The sequence below is a fragment of the Rattus norvegicus genome, chromosome 4 (assembly GCF_036323735.1).
Source record: "Rattus norvegicus strain BN/NHsdMcwi chromosome 4, GRCr8, whole genome shotgun sequence".
NCBI lineage: Eukaryota > Metazoa > Chordata > Mammalia > Rodentia > Muridae > Rattus > Rattus norvegicus.
In genome coordinates this window covers 85,196,897-85,206,283 of record NC_086022.1, presented here as the reverse complement: position 1 = coordinate 85,206,283, position 9,387 = coordinate 85,196,897, and the positions used below count along the sequence as shown (strand labels likewise).

Genomic DNA, 9,387 nt, shown 5'->3' with positions numbered 1-9,387 from the left:
GTTCTCAAAGATGCCAGGTTTTCTGGGGCTGGGATGAGGTTGTCTGGCTGTTTTCTTCAGTAGTAGGAAAAGTGGTCTCTCTAGTTTTGCAGTCTACTCCTATGGGGGACCAGACAGACTACATGACATTATCTGAGTATCTCAAGCCCAACCTCCATCCTGCAATCATACCTTGCGTCACAAAAACATGACAGACTCTGCTCTTTAAAGAATGAATGGCTCAAGCACTGTCCATGGAACCAGAGAGAGGCATACCATATCCCACTCTCAGGGTAACCCTTTCCCCCCAGTTCTGGACACTTTCTTCTCTCCTTATGCTGAGGAAAATATTACAGGCCTATCCAAGAAACCAAATAGATACTTCTGGTTCTGTCCGTCTCAGCAGATCGCGAAGTAAACCATCACAAGTCTAAAATTCCTGGATTAAGGTTCAGCAAGAGTCATGAATTACGCGTAAGGTCTTTTAATGACATACAGCTACAGATGGAGAAAAATATGAATGGACTCATGGGCATGGCACATCTAATACTGTGGGTTATGACACAGTCTCACACAGGAAGCTCCCTGGTAGAGGGTTATGGCTGTACAACAGTGGGCAGTATTTAGAGCTGAGGACAGAGATGGCTCTGGTGTGAAGGACCAAGGGAAAGAAAGCTCAGAAGCGTGCCTCATGCTCAGGGACTAACCCTGCTGATGGACAGGCCGGGCCCGGCCCTTGGCAGAGGCCCAGTTATTGAACCTGAAGTCTCACAAGCTCTCTTGAGAGCACAGGTGTTGATCCGAGTCTGTCATCTGTGCTGACCCTCGCTTCCTCTTCTCTCTTCTGTTTGCTTCTTGCTGCCCACACAGGTTGGGAAGGGCGTGCTTGCCTGCCATTCTACACAGAAGCAACACAAATATTTTTAAGCACACTGAGGTCACTTCCTAACATTAATGGGCCCCTTTGTTCGTTGTTCAGCAGGAGGAAAAAAAAATCCTCAGCTCTTGACATAGATCTTAATTAGGCTTGAATAGAAAAATCACGTTTATGCTTTCCTTTCACATTTAATAAACATTATAGGGTGGTGTCATTTCTCCAGGGGCCCAGATAACTTGGCTCAACAGGGGTGGGAAGAATTTCTACCCGATTGTCTTTTTTTTTTTTTTTTAATTCTTGGTTTCTTACTGTCCTCCTACACATCCACCCCCAAGAGAAAGCTGCCTGGAGCCTGTCAGACATCACCATGGCACCTTTTCTAAACAACGTCTCAAAGCTGCCTTCTTGCTACATGGCAAATATATCACTCAGCAGCTGGTCCCTTTTCCTTACCTACATAACGAAGCTTGTGGTTTATTATAAACTTGGTCTAAGGCCTAATTCCTATTCATGAAATCCTGTCATCATCGTATGAAGAAACATACTGTTTAAGGGCCAATATGATAATGAAACACTGGCCTGGCAGGTCCCAGCAGTGAGGATTGGCGAGTACAGGCCACATTGTGTAGAGAAAGGAGGCCCAAGTCCTTCAGCAACGTTGTCTCTGAGAAGGTCGCCTCCTTTCATTCTCTTCTCATGCTCTCGTGCTTGGGTCCATACACATTTATTAAGCAGCTGGTCTCCCTTTCCTCCTTTCTTTCCCTCTCCTCTTTTTGTCTGTGCACGTTCATCTGTATATGGGAGCAGATATATGCAAGGGTTTGTGTATACATGCAGAAACGAGAAGATTAGCTCAGGTGTCATTTTGGGGGGTCTGGATTAGTTGATCTCTTTGCTGTGACTAAACACCAGACAAGAAGTAACTCAAAAGTGGAAGGCTTTATCTTGGCTCACGGTTTGAGGGAATACGGTCAGTGGGAAAGGCATGTCCAGGAGCGTGAAGCATCCGATCCCATTTATTCATCAGCCGGGAGCCGACAGAGCGATGGATGCTTGAGCTCACTTAGCTTTCTCCTTTTTGTTCAGTTTTGGGCTCCTGCCTACTAAACCATTTATTGTAAGGATGGGTTTTCCTACCTTCATTAGCTCAATCTAGAAGCGCCTCTATAGACATGCCCAGAAATCAGTTGTGATTTCCAGGTGATTCTATATCCAATCAAGTTGACAAAAGAGATTAATCATCACAGGCACCTTCCAAAGTCTATTTGAGACAGGGTCTCTCACTGTCTGGGAACCTTGACACCCAGGCTAGGCTGGCTGCTAGTAAGCTTTCAGAATCCACCTGTCTCCACCTCCCCTCTCAGCATTGCTGGTGTCACCACATCTGGCTTTTTGTACATGCACTCTGGGAACCCAGACCCAAGTCCTCATGTTTATGCGGTGAATCCTTTACCAACCTAGCTGGGGCAGTTTCTCTTGGATAAGTTCAAAGTTCTCATTTCAGATGTTTCAAAATGCTGCCCATTCCAAGAAATTCAGCAAAACTAAGCATCAGGCACACAATGCTTTTTGTCTCTGTCCTATTACCTGGGGCTGTTCCCCACTCCACAGCTCCAAAACCAGGAGAGTTACACAGACTTCATTGTCTCCAATCGGCCTCTTTACCCATAACTGTGTGGATGTGACATAAATGATTAACAGCATTGGATAAGACTGGCACAGAAGACTTGAAAGGGTCTTTCAACCTGGGTAAGTTGACTGAATAGAGAGTTGAGTTTCACATGGGGAAAGACAGCGAGGTGACTCATAGCTTCTAGAATATTGAAGTTTTTGATATTCCAGAAAGAAAAGCAAAAGGAAAGGAAACATCTGGGGCCTTAAACCAATAGTAACAGAAGCAGGGAAGCCCTGCTCTGAGGTGAGCTCTGAGGTAGCGATGCCAATGGCTAGGCCATTGATTTCCTAGAATCAGGAGATTTACAGGATGATGAGTCGCTGTCTTGGTCGCGACTGTAAATTGCTGCTTCTCGGCCATTTAGCTTTGCCAAGCTCAGATCTTCTCTAACCCCAAATCATAGTGGTTAGAACCACAAAACACTACACTGTAACGAGAGAGGTGTGTGCCACCACAGCACTTCTCAAAATGTGTTCTGCCTGGCAACAGTCCCAAGACAGTGTTGAAGCATCAGGTAGCCATGAGAATTCGCTTACAGCGTATATTATCATACACACCACAATCTCGAGCAGTTACAATGCGTGACTGTACGTTAAAGGCTCTGAGATGGCTGGGCACGTGGTGCACACCTTCCATCCCAAGGCAGGTAGATCTCTATGAGTTTACAAGCAGCCAAATCTGCATAGTGAGCTCCAGAGCAGCCAAGGATACACAGCAAAACTCTGTCTCAGTGAATGAGTAAGTGGACGAGTGGATGGACTCTGAATCACTGGGGACTGGGATAACTCAGTTGTTAAAATGCCTTCGTGCTTTGTAAGCACAAAGGTTTGAGTTTGAATCCTAGAATCCATGTAAAAACTAAATAAAATAAAAATCCAAGCACTAGGGAAGCAGAGATAGGCGAATCCTGGGGGTTACTAGCCACCCAGCCTTACCTAACTGGCAAGCTCCAGGCCAGTGAGGGATTATGGCAAAATAAATAATGGGAAGATGGATGGCACCTGATGAATGATACTGTAGGTTCACCTCTGACCTCCATATGCATGTGTGCATGTGTACACTTCTGTGCTTGCGAAACAGGGATGAGTAGCAACATATCTACCAGAAATGTATGAACAATCCTTATCACCAATAAATCTTTCCTGCTCCTGAGAGATGCCCTTCAACCATCTTCCCTAAGAGCCGATAGTCACATACTCTACAAGTGAGGTCTGGCAGACAGACCAGAAGGAACAGACCACAGACACCCAGAAGCCTTGGTTGGTACACAGCCTTACACAGGCTGACGGCCCTGGAATGGAGCTATCATACCTGGTGTGGGCTAACTGTGGACTCCTTTCTAGAGGTGCAAGGGATTCTGTTTGCCAGGACCCTCCAGGAGGATGTTAGCCCTAGAGGGCCAACTGACACATCAGTAGCCAATCAGAGACTGGCGTTTTTCTTGCAAACAGTGGATCTGAGGGATATTTGTACATTTCCTAGTACTTTCAGCTTATTTTACACTGTTTAGAGTGCTTGTGTTCGTCTGCGATGCATGCCTGTGTCTGACGCGCGTTTGGCTGTTATTGTGTGTGCGAACTCTAGCCACAGAGCATGGACGGAGTCAGAGGAACGTTGGGTGTCATCCTTACCTTCTTTTTTTTTTTTTTTTTTTTTTTTTTTTTTTTTTTGGTCCTTTTTTTCGGAGCTGGGAACCGAACCCAGGGCCTTGCGCTTCCTAGGCAAGCGCTCTACCACTGAGCTAAATCCCCAACCCCGAAAAGTAATTGACTTTTTTTTTTTTTTTGGTTCTTTTTTTTTTTTTTTTTTTTTCGGAGCTGGGGATCGAACCCAGGGCCTTGCACTTCCTAGGCAAGCACTCTACCACTGAGCTAAACCCCCAACCCGTTTACCTTCTAACTTGTTTTGAGATGGGATTCCTTTACTGAACACACCAGCTAGCTGGCCTCCAGCCTCCAGAGGTTGTCTCGTCCCACCTCCCGTGCTCCCAGGAGCACTCGGATTACAGACATACCTCACCTCTCTGTTAGGGATTGAGAGTAAGTTCCTTGAGTTGTCACAGCTAGAGTCTTGCCCACTGAGTCATCTCTCCAGCCCATGATTATGTTAAAAGTACAACCATCTGTACATAGTTTCTACAAAGCCCAATAATTTTGGAGCCTACAAATATTCCTAGGGCAAAACTATGACACAGGTACAAGTGTGCAAAACAGGGTCCCAAACCTTGATGGCAGCCAACTGTGGCTGTCCTTGTGTGGCCAGGTGCTGATGGCATATTTGGGGATGTGTTTTCTCCCCTCGCCACTCCATCCTTCTACTCTGTCCTTTTCCATCAGTCAGGATGATGATGTAGGAGCCTTACCTCAGGATGAAGAGACACTGCAGAAAGCTGAGAAAGAAAAAAAAAGTAAATATGTTTTAATTCCTAAAAGCTCAAGCCTCAGGCTGGAGAGATGGCTTAGCAGTTAAGAGCACTGACTGCTCTTCCACAGGGTCCTGAGTTCAATTCCCAGCAGCCATCTGGTGGTTCACAACCATTTGTAATGGGATCTGATGCCCTCTTCTGGTGCGTCTGAAGACAGTGACAGTGTGCCCAGACATGAAATAAATCTTTAAAAAAATTTTTTTTAAAAAGCTCAAGCCTCAGACAAAAGGAATTATCTGGGGCAGGGACAACCGAAGGTGAGCACACCCTAAGGGACATCCTTTACCTGTAACAGCTCCTCACCCCAACTGACCGTTTCCCAGATGGGGAGCAGGGAACAGGGTAGGAGCCAGGACATACTCCGAGGCCACAGGCAGGGACAAGTGCTCTGCTCATGAGCCAAGCCGACAGAACCTAGAAGGCCGAGAGACATCAGGGTATGGAGGAAGTTTGTGGAAGCAGCAGGATAGCCGAGATGTCTGCCAGATTTACTGACTTCTCCGTGGGAACGGCTGCACCAAAGGTGGTGCTAAAGCAGTGCAAAGAGGTGGGGTGGGGCGGACATGGGTCAGTAAGCAGTAAACCAACAATCAAAGCAACTGTCTACCACAGTACAGCAGCAGAAGGGACAGCACACACACCCAGTGGGGCCCTGAGAGTCTTGGTGCCTCTCTTCATGATTCACAGTCTAGTGGATCAAAGACCCTTCCAGACCTCTGACCTCAGAAGTTGGTTCTCACCAGCTTCCTGTCCCTCATGGTTCCCAACCCAGGCCAACACAGAGAGATGCTCATAAACATCAGGTGTGACTCTCCCCTGGTGGCACCATGTAAGTCATCTGGAATTCAGCAGAGCTGACAGGGAAAGGGTCAGCAGGAGAGCAAGGGACACTAGATTCAGTGAGCTCCACTCTCTACCTCACCCTCCCTAGAAATGGAGGCTTGTGGTAGAAACAGCCCTTAAAAACCAAGTTTTATTTCATGCACACTTGTACTTGTGGCTAAGATTTAGACTTAGTGCACTGAAACAGGCCGAATGTGACTTAACCCTGCAGTTACTGTTTGTTCTGGAGAATGTTGGACAAGGCTAGAAGGAAGATACATATACATGACATGAAGCACACACGTGGGCAAACCCAGATATGTACTTACTCCCTACATGTCTGTACAAACATGTGCAGACCCAAGCTTGAAGATTGGCCCAGCATCTCACACTTAGATGTCCATGATACAGATACATAACACACATAATCAAACAACACATTTGACACACATGTGCTCTCTCTCTCTCTCTCTCTCTCTCTCTCTCTCTCTCTCTCTCACACACACACACACACACACACACACACACACACTTTTCCTTTACATATACCTTGTTTGTCTACATTACCTACAGTCTGATAATTTCCTTACTTTTAATTAGCATTTACCACAGGAGCTGAAACTTTGTCATCGTCTCTGATCGTCTCAGCAGGCTGTACATGCTCAGGGGTGGAGGCTTTGCGCAGTCTCCATTACTACAGCAGAGACCGAGCTCTCTGTCCTTCCATACTTACAACTTGACACATGACATAGCTGCAGCTGAGATCTCTTTGGGGTCTTGCCAGCATCCTAGGCATGATGATGAAGGTCCCTAACACCACAAAATGAGGCTGCACCAGCCTGGACTCTCACAGGAGCAAAGAGATAAGCCCTATACTAAAGTAAATCTAAGCTACTGAGAGTCTGTGAAAAGAGCTGGCGAGGGACTGGAGAGATGCCTCCGTGGTGAAGAGCTCTGACTGCTCTTCCAGAGGACGTCCACTAGAGTCTCAGCACCTCCTTGACCTCACACTCCAATTCCAAGGGATCTGGTCCCCTCTTCTGGCCACAGTGGCACCAAGTATGTACATGGTGCACAGGCATGCATCAGGCAAATGCCCATACACATACAATTTTAAAAAGTAAAATAAGATGCAAAGGCCTCCTAATACTGCTTCTCAACACACTACTCAAGGGACCTCAATTATGGTGTCTTTTGTGAATGTCTGGGTTACACCTAGAGTAGTTAAAAACAAAACCCCTCATTAAACTGTAGACCCATGTAGTGGAAACGTAAGGGTTCTTTGGAAAGGAAGTTGTGTTGCATGCTGCTTTGCTGGGACAAACACGTGAAGGAACGTTTCACTGAAGCAGACACAGGAAAAAGGAGGCTCTGCTAAAGCAAGCACATGAAAGGACGCAAAATGAAGGCTTCTTCACTAACTCCATACATGTGTTGGTCCGCCTTCCATTGCCTAATTGAGCTACGTTTGTTAGAACTCCACAGAGAGAAACACACCAAAACCTTCTGGTGGTTGTGCTGCGGTTTCTTGCGGCTTCCATGGACTCCAGCTGATTGGCAGAGTGATGTCAGCTGAGACAGATGCATGTGCTGAGGTAAGACCCATGGAGGGCACGTGATGCTTGGAGGGTAGAAATAGGGCTAGACAGACAGTGATGGAGGCTGAACCAGGCTTGCTTACAGAGCTAGCTATGCAATGCTTGTTGGTCTCAAGTGTCTGAAGATCGTCACATAGCCAAGAACTTCTCCTGGTATCCCTCTGGGTCCCTCCTGCTGACTCCTACTGAGGCTGAGGCCTTGCTGTCTCTGCTAGGTAGTGCTATGTCTGCTGATTTGGGTTTGCTGTCCTGACTCTACCGAACTGAACTGCTGGTGTATCTGTGAAGTGTTTGCTAGTGGATCAAGCTGCCGCTGCTGACCTATGAACTGAACTGCAGATTTCCAGACAACACAGAGAGTTGCTCCAAAGGACCTTTCTAAACAGATGCCCTTTCCCATATCCTTTCTTTCCTGCTACTTATGGTGGGGTGGTGGGATAAAAGGGAGGTTAAAGAATCATCATTAAAAGCAGGGTTAGGAAAAACTGAAGTTACAGACCTGCATGTCTGTGCCTTGTGAACATGTAACAAAACAGAGAGGAGGGCTTCTGCTCACCTGCAACGTGACTCATGGCTACTTGTCTGTCTTTCATGTTCTGCATTGCAAGTCTGTTCCCTGACTACCTCTAACCACAGGCTGCTTTGAGCTTCTGCTGCTCAGACTGGGTGGTAAGACAAAGAGGACAAAAGCTGCTCAAGGCTTGTGATACCCCTAAGATATCAGGTGGAAAGAAAGGCAGAATTTCCCTGACAGGACGAATCTTTCAACCAGACAGCACAGAAAAGGACCATCTATGGTGAGGTTAGGAAACACACAGGGAACAAGTCCACCCTGAACAAATGGAGAGAGATACTCGGGGGAGGGCTGGGCATTAGGCCCTGCTCTACTTAGGGTCATGCTCTTTACTCAAGCCCAAGATGTCCACCCTTGGACAGTGATGGTGTCTGGGCTTCCACCTCTGGATAGGTCATGCCTTCGTCCCTGAGGTCTTCCAGCCAGTCCCAGGAACTTAACACCAACATAGCACATCCTTCTTGGCACCACAGGTTTCAGGCTTCTTTCTTGTCTCTGGAGATACACACACACACACACACACACACACACACACACACACACATTTGAACAATTTAATTCTAGAATTTGCTACCTTTTTTTCATTCAGCATTGGAGAAGAGACACATTCTCCCATTAAATTATCTTGTCTCCGAAGAAGGTATTTTCAGATTTGTTGGAAAGTATCTAATCCTCAATTATTAGTTCCAAAAGAGACACGAGATGTTTCCAAGTGCAGTCCCTCTCCCTCACTTAGATGTGACCCTCTTCCCTACGTCTTCCCTAGCTTAGGAGAGTTAGGGAGTATCGCCAGAAGACAGAAGGCAAGCTTTCAGGTCTTGAACTCAGTGCCTTTAAAAAGCCTGGAGTGGTTTTTCCTGTCCCACCTTCAAGCTCTGCAGCTGCAGCAGCCGGAGCACCTGAAATCCTTCAGGCTAGACATGGCTGCCAGTTAGTTCCTTGCCAAGGCTGTGTGGAAAGAACAGTGCCTTTCGATTCATTTTTGGTGCTGTCCTAGTTTGGCTTCTCTTTTCTGTGATGAAACATTGACCAAAATCACCCTGGTGAAGAAAGGGTTTATTTGGCATATGCTATCCCAATCACAGTCCATCCCTGAGGGATGTCAGGGTAGGCAATCATTAATCAAGAAAATGCCCCCACAGACTTGCCTGGAAGCCAGTTTGAAGGAATCATTATTTTTTTCCCTGCTCATTTTGGATCATGCTACCCCTGCACTTTTTGTGGGATATCAAATTTACCAAGATCTTGGACATGGGAAACACTGTTGGCATTCCAAAACATTTCCTCTCAGGGTGTCTTCTAATTGGAGTAAATTCAAACAGCCAGCAGCACTGCTTGGTCCCAGTATGCCCTCGGAATAGCCTACCAATGTCTCTATTAATTTCAGTGCCTCCGGCTCTAGAACTTGTGCAACAGGCATGGAAAAATGGGAAGACA

The 9,387-nt window shown here is 46.6% G+C and overlaps 1 long non-coding RNA gene across 1 annotated transcript; it reads right to left on the bottom strand.

The window, feature by feature from the left end:
- Window positions 1–806: 806 nt before the first annotated feature.
- LOC100909941 (uncharacterized) lies at window positions 807–5,436 on the bottom strand. The gene is made up of 5 exons (NR_131080.1): window positions 5,243–5,436; window positions 4,894–4,920; window positions 4,424–4,554; window positions 1,436–1,647; window positions 807–877 (listed from the first exon to the last, which is right to left on the bottom strand). It is a non-coding gene; the product is annotated as an uncharacterized LOC100909941 (long non-coding RNA).
- Between the last annotated feature and the right edge of the window lie 3,951 nt (window positions 5,437–9,387).